Raw genomic sequence first — 12,500 nt, 5'->3', positions numbered from 1 at the left:
GGCGGGGGACGGCGGGGACAGAACCGGGAAGGCCACCCGTCCAGGTCCGGCGACACACACCCGTACCGAGACGCCGCGAGGGCGACACGCTCCCAACACGAGGCCCACGCCGCCGGGACCATGCCGAGCGCAGCCGCGCGGATGCGGCCGGGGCTCACGGGCGGGCGGGGGCCGCAGCGGGCCCACCCCAGCTTTTGGGCAAGCGAGGCGCAACGCGGGGGAGGGCAAGCCACCCCCGACCCCGCCGGGCGGGGTCGGAGGACCACCGTGAACCGGCGGGAGAGGAGACCACGCCAACGGGGAGCGGCGGGAGACCGGAGCGGCGGCCGACCCCCGGCGGAAAGCGGAGGATGAGGACGGGCCCAACGCGCCTGACACGCGGCGGCGACGCCCTCGCGCGCGGACAGGTGGAGGAGGAGGAGGGAGGTCGGCGGCGAGCACGGCCCCGCGAGGGGGAGGGAGGGGGGCCGAGCCCGCGTCGGAAGGAGGCCGGGCCTCGGGGCGGCGAGGGGGAGGGCGCGAGCCGGAGCCCCCACCGCCACACCGGGACGCGCACACGGGTTCGACTCAACGCCCAGGCGCCCGCATGGCACCCCGGCAGCTTTCCCCCGACGCGCCTTCCCAGAGGACGGCCGGGGCCGGACGGGCCCCGCGCAGACGCACCCTCAGCCAACAGGCCCCACGGACCGACGTGGGCGACAGCCACTAAAGCCTCTTTCTCTCTACGCCTCGCGGGCGCGTCTTTCCCCCCGCACGCCTCCAAGAGACCAGGCGAGACGCGCCGCCGCGGCCGCGGCGGCCGGGACGCCCTTCAAACCGCAACTTCCTCCCGCCCGCCGGGCGGCCTTCCCCCCCAGGCACCCCGCGACCGCCCCGGGACCGTGCGCGCCCGGCTGCCCCCCCCGTTGAGGGAGGGGCCCGGCAGCGCGGCCGCGGGTCGGCCGAACGAGGAGCGAGAGAGAAAGGAACGCCGGCGGGCGGGGAGAGGCGAACCGGCAGAACGAGGACCGTCGACGGCAGGGCCGGCCGCGGCGGCACCCCCGCGGGAGACGCCTCACGAGGGACCGGGAGGCCGCTCGGGCGGCGACCGGGCACGCGAGCCAAGCCGGCGGGGGAATCACACTGCACCCAACCCGGAGCAGTCCCGCCACGCCCGCGGCACCGGGCCGACCCGAAACCAACGGGACAACCCCCGGGAGCCCGAGGAGACGCCAGCCGACGCGAGAGAGAACCGAGGCAGACCTTGCGCGCCAGCAGCGAAGACCCCCGCGTGGCGGGTCCCCGGCGTCCGACGACGCGCCGGACGCGGCCGGCCGCCCGGTTCCCAGAGCAAGGAAGTCCCGCCCGAGCCCGAGGCCAACCCCCGCGGTTCACGGACCCTCGAGAGCCCCGCGGAGGGGAAGGGGGGTAGGACGGCTCCCGCGATCTCCACCGGCCGTGGGAACGCTGCCGTGGAAGGGGGGGACGAGGCGGCAACCGCAGGCGGCCCGAGAGCACGCGGCACGCACCGCACACTGGGCGACCTCGCCTGCGAAGGTAGCCGGGACGTGGCCAGACGCGCCATGGGAGGGACGCACACGCGACGGAGGGCACGGGGGAAACGGAGGCGGGTGGGACCGGGAGCCCAGCGCCGCCCTTCAAACCCACCCGTCCCGCGACGACCCCTCGCGGTGAGAGGGGGTACCGCGCACGCGGGCGTGTGCACGGCCCTTCCCCGCCACCTGCCACCCAGAAACCCAATCTCCCCCACAAGCTCCGCACGGCGGCGGGTCGACAGAGCCCCGTCCCGCGTGATCCCTCCTCGTACTCGGAGGTAGCGGGGAGGCGCGGGTCGCGGTAGGCGAGAGAGCAAACGCTGCGCGCAGAGGCTGAGGTCAGGGCGGGCAGCCGAGGGGACCATCCGGGAGAAGCCCCTCGGAGATCGTAAAGCCCTTTCCGAAGATAGCTAGAAGGCAAATTCCTCACTGAGGGCGGGACGAACCCAACACCGACGAGCAGCCAAGGGCTCCCGTGCACGCAACGGGAAACGAGCAACAGGCGCGGGACAGAACGGGAAGGACCACGCCGGGCTGGTGGGGGGTCTGCGGTATCGGCAAAGGTCTCTTTCTCCGGGGTCTTCTTGAGCATTCGCGGACCGGGGGGGACCTGCGACAGGTCCCCGCCGAGGGCCAGGCCTCTTCAAGGCGCACACAAGGAGGAGCCTTGACTTGAGGGAGTCAGTCTTTAAAAGGGCCAGCCGCGATCGCTCAGCACCACCCTAACCGCGCAGGGCCTTAATTGAAGAGCACCAAAAACATAGGCACGGGGTGGGCGCTCACCCAACGGAAGGAGCCTTTTAACCGCACACTCAACTCCTCGACCCCCCCTTTTCTGTCACCGTGCAGAAAGCCGGCAACTAGGACAAGGGAAAGCGTAAAGGCACAAGCACCATGGAGCACAGGAGGCACGCCGGGGAGCGGGAAGCGCCACCGCCAACTCAGAAGCGGGCACCTTGGTGGTCAAAGCCCGGAACGCTCCAGGAGCACCGCAAGGCTCACACAAAGCGGGGCGCGTGCACACACCATTCGGGAAGGGTATGCACCTGCCGGCGGGTCTACCACCTTCCCCCGGCACGGGGAAGAGGGCCGCGAAGCAGTGAACAGCGTGGGGGCAAGCGCCCCGACACGTCCACAGGGACACCGCGAACCACAGCAACAAGTGTGCGCAGGTCAGCGCTCATGCAGACCAGCCGCACCCCTGACTTCCACACACCACCCTGCAAAGGAATGGGGAGGAGAGACGAGGGGCCCGCTGGCAGAACGAAGAGCGGTCGCCATTCGCGCTGAATGACCATTCGCCATGAATGTCCGTCCCTCGCCTGGCGCGGCTTAGGCCCGGCCGAAGGAGAACGCGGCAGCACCGCATCGATCCAACGGGAGCGAGACACGCCATGCATCGGGAACAACGGGCGTGAGAGCTTTCCTAGCACTGGACGGGAGCCGAGCGAGAAAAGGACGAGAGAGAGCACGGGAAGAAGTCGCTAACACTGCCACACACACACAAAAAAAAAAAAAATTTACCCTTCTCGAGGGCGAGAAAAAGGAAGCGTTGCACTCGGGAGGCACGTGGCGTGGAAGAACGGGACTCAACGGGCAGCGGGGGTTCAGGGAACTCCTTCAAAAAAAATAAAAATAAAAAAAAAATAAAAATAAAAAAATAAAATCCCTTCGAAGGAGAAAAGGTGCAACTCGGGAGGCACACAGCGGGAAAAGGAACACACCACCAAGCAGCGAGTTCGGGAACTCCTTCCAAAAAACAAAAAAAAAAAAAACAAAAAAAAAACAAATAAAAAAACCGGTCGGCCGCAGAGGGAGCACGCCAGGGGGTCACTAGCACCAAACGGGAAAACCCTTCCAGTCACTCGGCACCAACGACTCCTACCGGTAACGGACGACAACCACCACGGGGAAATCGGGAACGCCTGACACGCGGGACGGTTGTCATAAGGCTGCCCCAGAGAGCACAGGCAAGCAAGCACGGGAAAGCAGGAAGCGCGTACTCATGGGGGGACGCTGGCTTCAAGCATCGAAGAGGCCCATGCGCAGAAGAAAGAGCTAGGGCTGGACAAGCAAGCAGCCTTGGTGCAAGCCTCTTCCAACGTCCTTTAATGACAAAAAGAGTCAAAAGGACAGCGTGTCAACATATATCTCCAGGTACAATAAGGACAGATAGCAAAGATGAAAAGTGTAAAAGACACAGGGATAAACATGACAGGCCACACGGAACGTCTGGAAGTCATGTTCGGTGATGTCCCAAAGAGGTCCCCATGTAGAAAGAGAACCGGACCGCAAAGGAACAACTGGTCGACCTTAGAACCCTGAGTGCTCACAGACCGAGGAGGCCATGGTAGATAGCCTGGAACACAGCTTCCCCTCGGCCTCAGAAGTCCATGCTCCCGCTGGCAGGGACCGGGGAGGATCCTGGAAAAAATAAAGTCTCGGAGGCGCCCCCTAGCCGGGACACCTCGGCTCGGAGGCCGAGACACAGCACCCTCTCGGCCTCAGAGGTCCAGGCTCCCGCTATCAGGGACGGGAAGGGACTCCTGGAAAAGAAAAAAAAAAAAAAAATCCGTGGCGCCACCTAGCCGGGCCACCTCGGCTCGGAGGCCGGGGACACAGCACCCTCTCGGCCTCAGAGGTCCAGGCTCCCGCTATCAGGGACCGAAGGGACTCCTGGAAAAGAAAAAAAAAAAAAAAAAACTCCGTGGCGCCCCCTAGCCGGAGCCACCTCGGCTCGGAGGCCGGGGACACAACACCCTCTCGGCCTCAGAGGTCAGGCTCCCGCTATCAGGGACCGAAGGGACTCCTGGAAAAGAAAAAAAAAAAAAAAAACTCCGTGGCGCCCCCTAGCCGGGCCACCTCGGCTCGGAGGCCGGGGACACAGCACCCTCTCGGCCTCAGAGGTCCAGGCTCCGCTATCAGGGACCGAAGGGACTCCTGGAAAAGAAAAAAAAAAAATCCGTGGCGCCACCCTGCTTCGGGCCACCTCGGCTCGGAGGCCGGGGGACACAGCACCCTCTCGGCCTCAGAGGTCTGGGCTCCCGCTATCAGGGACCGAAGGGACTCCTGGAAAAGAAAAAAAAAAAACTCCGTGGCGCCCCCTAGCCGGGCCACCTCGGCTCGGAGGCCGGGGGACACAGCACCCTCTCGGCCTCAGAGGTCCAGGCTCCCATATCAGGGACCGAAGGGACTCCTGGAAAAGAAAAAAAAAAAAAAAAACTCCGTGGCGCCCCCTAGCCGGAGCCACCTCGGCTCGGAGGCCGGGGACACAGCACCCTCTCGGCCTCAGAGGTCCAGGCTCCCGCTATCAGGGACGAAGGGACTCCTGGAAAAAGAAAAAAAAAAAAAAAAACTCCGTGGCGCCCCCTAGCCGGGCCACCTCGGCTCGGAGGCCGGGGACACAGCACCCTCTCGGCCTCAGAGGTCAGGCTCCCCGCTATCAGGGACCGAAGGGACTCCTGGAAGAAAAAAAAAAAAAAAAAAAACTCCGTGGCGCCCCTAGCCGGGCCACCTCGGCTCGGAGGCCGAGGACACAGCACCCTCTCGGCCTCAGAGGTCCAGGCTCCCGCTATCAGGGACCGAAGGGACTCTGGAAAAGAAAAAAAAAAAAAAAACTCCGTGGCGCCCTAGCCGGGCCACCTCGGCTCGGAGGCCGGGGACACAGCACCCTCTCGGCCTCAGGAGGTCGGGCTCCCGCTATCAGGGACCGAAGGGACTCCTGGAAAAGAAAAAAAAAACTCCGTGGCGCCCCCTGGCCGGGCCACCTCGGCTCGGAGGCCGGGGACACAGCACCCTCTCGGCCTCAAAAGTGTCTATGGTCCCGCTGGCTGGGACTGAAGGGACTCCTGGAAGAAAAAAAAAAAAAAAAAAAAAACTCCGTGGCGCCCCTAGCCGGGCCACCTCGGCTCGGAGGCCGGGGACACAGCACCCTCTCGGCCTCAAAAGTGTCTATGGTCCCGCTGGCTGGGACGGAGAGGGAGGAAGAAATAAAAAAAATAAAATAAAATAAAATAAAAAATTTAAAAAAAATTGGAAAAAAAAAAATCCGGGACAGAGCCCAAGCCTTCTGGTCGACCTCATCCAGCTGCCACCAACCCCTCCTTGTGTCCCAATAGGTCGTACAGCCACCCTCCTCCCCTGAAGTTCTCCAGGTACAACCTCCTAGCTAGAGATGGTCCCCAGACAGGACGGCGTCTCCGTCGCGCACCCGCCTGCTTGCCTGTCACCCTCTCACCCTGGCCGGCTCACCACAGGCACTTCCCCGTCCTTTGTCACCAACCGGGGGACAGGAGCGTTGCGGAAACTTGTCGCCACTAGGTGTCGCCCGACAGCGATCTCGATCAAGCAAACCAATACAGACTGTCACGCGCCGCCGCCGCCCACACACACTCATTCCGTCTCTCCAGAGTGACCTCCCTAGCTCAAGGACACTCACCCACGCACAACGGGGCAGGTACCCACCACTTCTCCCGAATGGCACAAACGGTCCCGGTTGTCCCGCCGGAACACAGTGAACGCGGGATGGACTCGGGGCCAACCCCCTCAGGCACCCAGAAAAGGAAAGTAGGACGGAGCGGTGAAAACAGGCCACCTCTAAGTGAAAGGACATGCACTCTCGAATCAGTTAACAATTAGCAAGGAACAGGCACAGTTAGGAAAAGGGAGCGTCCAAACTCCGGCGTGAGGGGAGGGGGTGGCGGCGACCTCAGTTCCACACCATTTTTAAATGGCTCACTCATTTTTAAAACCCTCCACCGATCCCGATGGGGGGGAGGGGGGGTTGTTGTTGTTCTCTGTTCTACTGCCACCGCCAGCCGGCACTCACCAAACCACACACCTGCCACCCTCTTTGGAAGACTAAACACAGAGAGTAAATTAAAAGAATGGTGGAATGATGGTGGAATGGTTAAAATTCCCGTGATTTGTTTTCACTCTGATCAAAACATACTTATTTTTTGTGCATTTGCATTCCCTTGTTCACGTGCCTCTGTGTGTGTGGTGGGGGGAGGGAGGGAGGGAGGGAGGGAGGGAGGGAGAAAGAGAGAGAGAGAGAGAGAGAGAGAGAGAGAGAGAGAGAGAGAGAGAGAGAGAGAGAGAGAGAGAGAGAGCCAATTTAAAAAATAAAAACATGGTTAAATACAGCCACTTTGGGAAGATTGCTAGAGAGAATGCAGTCCAGAGTATGGAGGCCAGAGCTCTAGACCAGCTCTAGACCACAGGTCTCCCATCTCCCATATACCAGGCACCCAGCACCACCATCCCTACTTTGTTTGTTTGTGCGTTTGTTTGCTTGCTTGTTACATTAGTTTCATCCAAATTTAATAATTATATATTTTTTTCTATGCACGTATTTAGTTGTGGCAGGGGAACTCCTTCTTTAGGACAGGCAGACTTAGCTAGTTAGTTAGCCAGTCAAAAGTACGTAAAAAATTTATATCAACATAAATATCATTCACTAAGAAATCCTATCTGAAGAAAAAGAAAGAAAGGAAAGAAAGAAGGAAGGGAGGGAGGGAGGGAGGGAGAGGGAGAGAGAGAGAGAGAGAGAAAGAAAGAGGAAAACTGGCAGACTTAGTTTTAGTGTTTTTGTTATTGTTTATTCAAGATATTGTTTCAGGGCTGGAGAGACGGCTCAGCGGTGAAGAGCACTGACTGCTCTTCCAGAGATCCTTAGTTCAAATCCCAGCAACCACATGGTGGCTCACAACCATCTGTAATGGAATCCTCTCCTTGTGTGTTGAAGACAGTGACAGTGTGCTCATAAAATAAATAAAACAATAAAAAATATGTTTGAAGATTAAAGAAAAAACTCTCTCTCTCTCTCTCTCTCTCTCTCTCTCTCTCTCACACACACACACACACAAATAAACTCTGTAATAAAAATCAATGTGACTTCATGATCAAACTTCTATAGTCAATAGGACTAGAGAGAACACATGTCTGTAAAATAAAAGCAGAACCTTTTCTGCTTTGTTTTGTTTTGCCTCAAGGTACGTTTCTTTTTGGTATAGCCCAGGCAGTCATGGAACTTGCTCCGTAGACTTATCTAGCCTCAAGCTCACAGAGGTCCACTCTGCCTGCCTCGGCCACCCACACAGCTCTCTCTCTGCTGACTATATGTCTGCATGCCAGAAGAGGGCACCAGAACCTAGGAGGACACACCACATGGCTCCTGAGAATCCAGGTTTTGACTTTAAAAAAAAAAAAAAAAAAAAAAATTCTGACAGCATAGAGGGTAGATATCTGCCTGCCAGGCTCTTCTAGTGCTGTTTAAGGTGGGGTAATAGCCATGTGAAGGAGACAAGGGGAGAGGAAAAATCGATTGGATGAGTAGTGCTGCTGAGATTAAAGAACACACACACACACACACACACACACACACACACACAGAGAGAGAGAGAGAGAGAGAGAGAGACAGAGACAGAGACAGAGACAGAGACAGAGACAGACAGAGACAGACAGAGACAGTAAGACAAAGAGACAGAGAGAGAGAGATGACAGAGGGACACACCGAGGGAAAGACATCAGGACCAGCTGAATTTCTCAAAGAAAAAGAAAAGAGAGAAAGGAAAAATGTTTTCTATATACACAAATCTGTATACATGATTTGTTATAGTGTCCCATTTGGGCACTTTGGATTCAACTGTGTGGATGGTTAGCAGCCAGCTTGGCTGACACCTGACCTCACCAAGATGGAGAGCAGCCGGCCATTAGCCCTGATGTTCCAGGTCACTTCTGTTTCTCCTTTCCCAGCCTCTAGGGAAACAGAACTTAATTAAACTCAGTTTGCACGTGCAGAAAGGTGAAGAGGCACCCAAAAGCAGCCAGAAGCCTCAGACCATCCACAGCCACATGTTCTCCTTCTGCCTATATTACTTCTAAATGATCGTATTTATTTATTTATTTATTTATTTATTTATTTATTTATTTACTTACTTACTTACTTACTTACTTACTTACTTACTTTTTTTTCTTTCTTTTTTTTCGGAGCTGGGGACAGAACCCAGGGCCTTGCACTTGCTAGGCAAGCGCTCTACCACTGAGCTAAATCCCCAACCCCTTACTTACTTACTTACTTACTTACTTACTTACTTACTTACTTACTTATTTTTGTCATACTTAAACAATCCATTAGATATTCCTTGAATTCCTCCTGTATGCCAGGTAGACTTAGTCAGTCAGTCAGTCAGTCAGTCAGTCATTTAGCCAGGTCAAAATAGATTAAACATAAATATCAATAAAATCAATAAAAATCAAATGCAAACCCAATAGACAGTAAGTAAAATCGAATAAACCAAAAGATACATCATAAGCACAGAGTTTCAGCCGGACATTGAAAAGCAGCAGTTACCGAAACAGTCTCCCTCCCACACCAACACACACACAGCTCGACCACCACACCCTTATCTGCACATTTTCAGCTCCCTGCTTTCTAGAGTTACCAAGTTTATACACTACAGAGTTTAGCAAGGCAGGCCGGTTCACCGCACCCCCAGGGTCAGAGAACATGCTAGACCAGCTCTAGGGGATGGGCTGGGGGGCAGGGGAGGGTGGGAAGAGGGGAAACAGGCAGACTTAGGTATTCTAGTTTTGTTCATTCAAGATTCCACTTCTCTCTGTTGTAGCCCTGATAGACAGACAGGCAGGCAGGAATATTTGTTTGTCTGGCTTGGGGTTTGGGTTTGGTCCATTTGTTGGTGGATTTTGTTTTGTTTTGTTTCATTTTGTTTTTCGGGAAGTGTGGTGACTTAGTGCCTACACAAGCCAAGGCAGGAAAAATAAATAAGTAAAGATCTCTGAAACACAAATCTGGAGTGGGCTCTAGCATGGCCTTGGACTGCACGCATGCACAGACGCACGCACGCACGCACGCATTGTAGACACGCACTCAAGGACACACTGGATTCTACAATGTTTGGTTTCTGAGTGTGTGTCATACAGAACCTAACAGAATATGTAATGAACTCTGGCAGTGACAGCAGAAACAACCTATGAGAAAGTGATCCTTTTAATATTAAAATGGCAGGCTAGCCAGGTGACAGTTATCTTAACCAATCTGATGTAGGCCTCATTCACACGGCATCTAGGCCTTAACAGTTAATTGTATCTGTTTCTTTATTTTCCTCTTGGGCTCCTCCATTGTTACCTAGACCTTTAACAGCCAGCAGCTACCAGCCTACAGCTACCAGTTTCTTTCTTTTCATAAAGAAACCCTGTCTGAAAAACTAGGGGAGGGAGACAAACAGATTAACAGATCTCTCTCTCTCTCTCTCTCTCTCTCTCTCGCTCTCTCGCTCTCTCGCTCTCTCGCTCTCTCGCTCTCTCGCTCTCTCGCTCTCTCGCTCTCTCGCTCTCTCGCTCTCTCGAGAGCGCGTGTGTTTGTGTGTTCAACAGAGGAGGCATTCAGGTCTGAGAGACGGGGGGAGGGAAAGAGGGGGGAAAGAGAGACAGAGAGTGACAGAGAGAAACAGTTGACAGAGAGGGAGAATTGTAGGTTAATTTAAATTGTTCCGTCTCCTCAATCACGGTCTACTGGTCGCCATCGTGGCAACCATGCCCCGCAACCCTACCTTCGGTAAGATCAAGCATAATGGCGGCAACCATATAATTCCTGCTTGAAGTCGCACTGAACACTCCGGTCATCACTACCTGTGGAGAATTGTAAGGGAGCTCCTCTGGTCTAGAGAGTAGTACCCTTGAATGAAATGAGGATCACAGCAAGCATTATTTGTTTTGAGATATAAGATGTGGAAAGAACTATATGTGTGGATTTACAGACAGACAGACAGACAGACAGACAGACAGACAGACAGACAGACAGAGAGAGGACAGGACAGGACAGGACAGGACAGGACAGGACAGGACAGGACAGGAGAGAAAAAAACAAGAACACAAACAAAACTCAAAATGGAAGTCCGGTTCCAAATAGTCTCCTGTCTGCCCTGTCGCTCTAGTGTTGGTGGTCCAGGTTATAAAAGCTTATACATGGGTGGGTGCGGGAAGTGCTGCTGGGTGTTCAGTTCAGGTCCAAGATTATTGCGGGTAACTAGACAACAAAGAAAGCAGTTAGACTGACTCCTACAGTGTTCGGTTTCTGAGGTGTGTTATCACACAGAAGAGCCTAACAGAATATGTAATGAATTCTGGCAGCAACAGCAGAAACAACCAATGAGAAAGTGTCCTTATAATATTAGCAACTGCAACAAAATGGCAGACTAGCCAGCTAACAGTTCCCTAGCCATTAACTCATCTGACATAGGCCTTCTTCACGTTGCATCTAGATAGGTCTTCCTATCTTCCTCTCCAATGCTGAGACCAAAGTGAGATCAAAGTCATGCATCACCATGGGTGCCTTCCTTTTCATTTCTTTTCTTTCATCCTAGGAAGTGAGTGAGTGTGTGTGTGTGTGTGTGTGTGTGTGTGTGTGTGTGTGTGTGTGTGTGTGTAAAGAGAGAGAGAGAAGGAGGGGGAGAGAGAGAGCTTTAGAGAGAGAGAGCTTGAGAGAGAGAGAGAGCTTTAAAATCAGCACTCAAGCCTTTTTTTCTCTTCCTATCCCTATCCCAATCCCCCAAACCAGCAGCAAAGCCACCAGCACTCGAGAGACAGAGGAAGATGAAATCTCTGGTCTGAGAAACAAGAGGAGGTAGATAAACATACCCCCCTCTCTCCTTCATAATTTGTTAAAGTGTTCCCTTTGTGTTGTGTGGACTCTACTTTATTAAGCAAGTTTCACATCGTACTAGCTCCAAGAGGAGTCAACAGTCTCTTGGCGTGCAGACAGTTGTTGCCTGCTTTAAATATTTTTTGGTGTGTTTGTTTGTTTGTTTGTTTGTTTGTTTGTTTGTTTGTTTCAAAACCGAGGGAGCCTGCCTGCGTTCAACAGTCCAAACCCAGTTCTCAGAGGGGAAAATGGAGTCAAGTCCGAAGTCACTGGCATTTAAGTCATCTGCCATTGACAGTCATAGGAGATGGGAATATCGTCCTTTCTTCCAATGGAGACTCACCTGGGTGTCATCAACCACATCTAAGGGCAGGCCTGGGTTAGTACGGGGTGGTGGATGGGGAGGAAGGATCTGGAAAGAGCTTTGCGATGGGAAACTATGATCAGAATGTTGCACAGAAAACAAAATTTGTATTTAAAAAGAAAAAAAAAAGGCTATCCAAAAAATCTATCCAAAAATGAAAGGAAACAAAACAAAACAAAACAAAACAAAACAAAACAAAACCGACAGCAGAACTTTACTAACTGCAAATGCTCCATCTCCCTGTATCCAACCACTCCACTCCCAGATAGGTAGATGATAGTTTGCACTTCTGTCCCCAGTCGGGTTAAGAAAAGGGGAACCACCTCTGTGGAGAGCCATCTCTCCAGCCCTTGACAAGCTTTATTTAACTAAACATTAAACATGAATCAGAAACGCCAAACCCTGTACATATATGGTCCAGATTCACCTTACTTAGAAATCCCCGAGCTGGCAGGGCGGGGTACAGGGTGAGTGAGCAAGGGAGTCTGCCTCTTTTCCCCAGGGTGTGCTATCAACTCCATTACCATTTCCAAACAGCTGGGTGTGAGTCTAACTAAGGTTTCCTTCAGTCAGACATTTGCCAGGAGCCGGAGCCCTGACAGGACAGCGGAAGCGATGATCAGACATCATTTCACAGTGAAATCATCACTCGCTGATTTCAGGCAGAAAACTTTAGAAAACTCTAAACTCTAAAGAGGCACTGAAGCGTGCTAGGGCAGCAGCAGTACTTCCCCGACTGACCTTCAGGAACCTGCATATTCTCCAGCCCGCCCCACCCCACCCCCCTCTCAGCTAGCTCCTGTCACCTCCCCCTCCCCCCACATACAGGGAGGAGGCCTTGTGTGTGTGTGGGGGGGGGGGGGCGTCTTGCTTGAAAGATGCAACTCTCTCTTGAGAGAGAGTTCCGGGTCTCCCAAACAAATACATAACTAGAAAC

The 12,500-nt window shown here is 54.3% G+C and overlaps 1 long non-coding RNA gene across 2 annotated transcripts in view; it reads right to left on the bottom strand.

Moving 5' to 3' along the window:
- The window catches only part of LOC147997529 (uncharacterized), an 18,393-nt gene extending 12,233 nt beyond the window's left edge, over positions 1 to 6,160 (bottom strand). The window contains exon 1 of one of the 2 annotated variants that reach the window (XR_015647753.1): positions 6,000 to 6,160. This is a non-coding gene — a long non-coding RNA (uncharacterized LOC147997529). The remainder of the gene's footprint in view (positions 1 to 5,999) is intronic. The other variant, XR_015647752.1, reaches the window with a different exon arrangement.
- Positions 6,161 to 12,500: the final 6,340 nt, after the last annotated feature.

Source organism: Rattus norvegicus, unplaced genomic scaffold (assembly GCF_021556685.1).
Source record: "Rattus norvegicus strain SHRSP/BbbUtx unplaced genomic scaffold, alternate assembly SHRSP_T2T unassigned-0000115, whole genome shotgun sequence".
Classification (NCBI taxonomy): domain Eukaryota; kingdom Metazoa; phylum Chordata; class Mammalia; order Rodentia; family Muridae; genus Rattus; species Rattus norvegicus.
The sequence above is the reverse complement of the archived record's forward strand: the minus strand, read 5'-3'. Positions and strand labels throughout refer to the sequence as shown.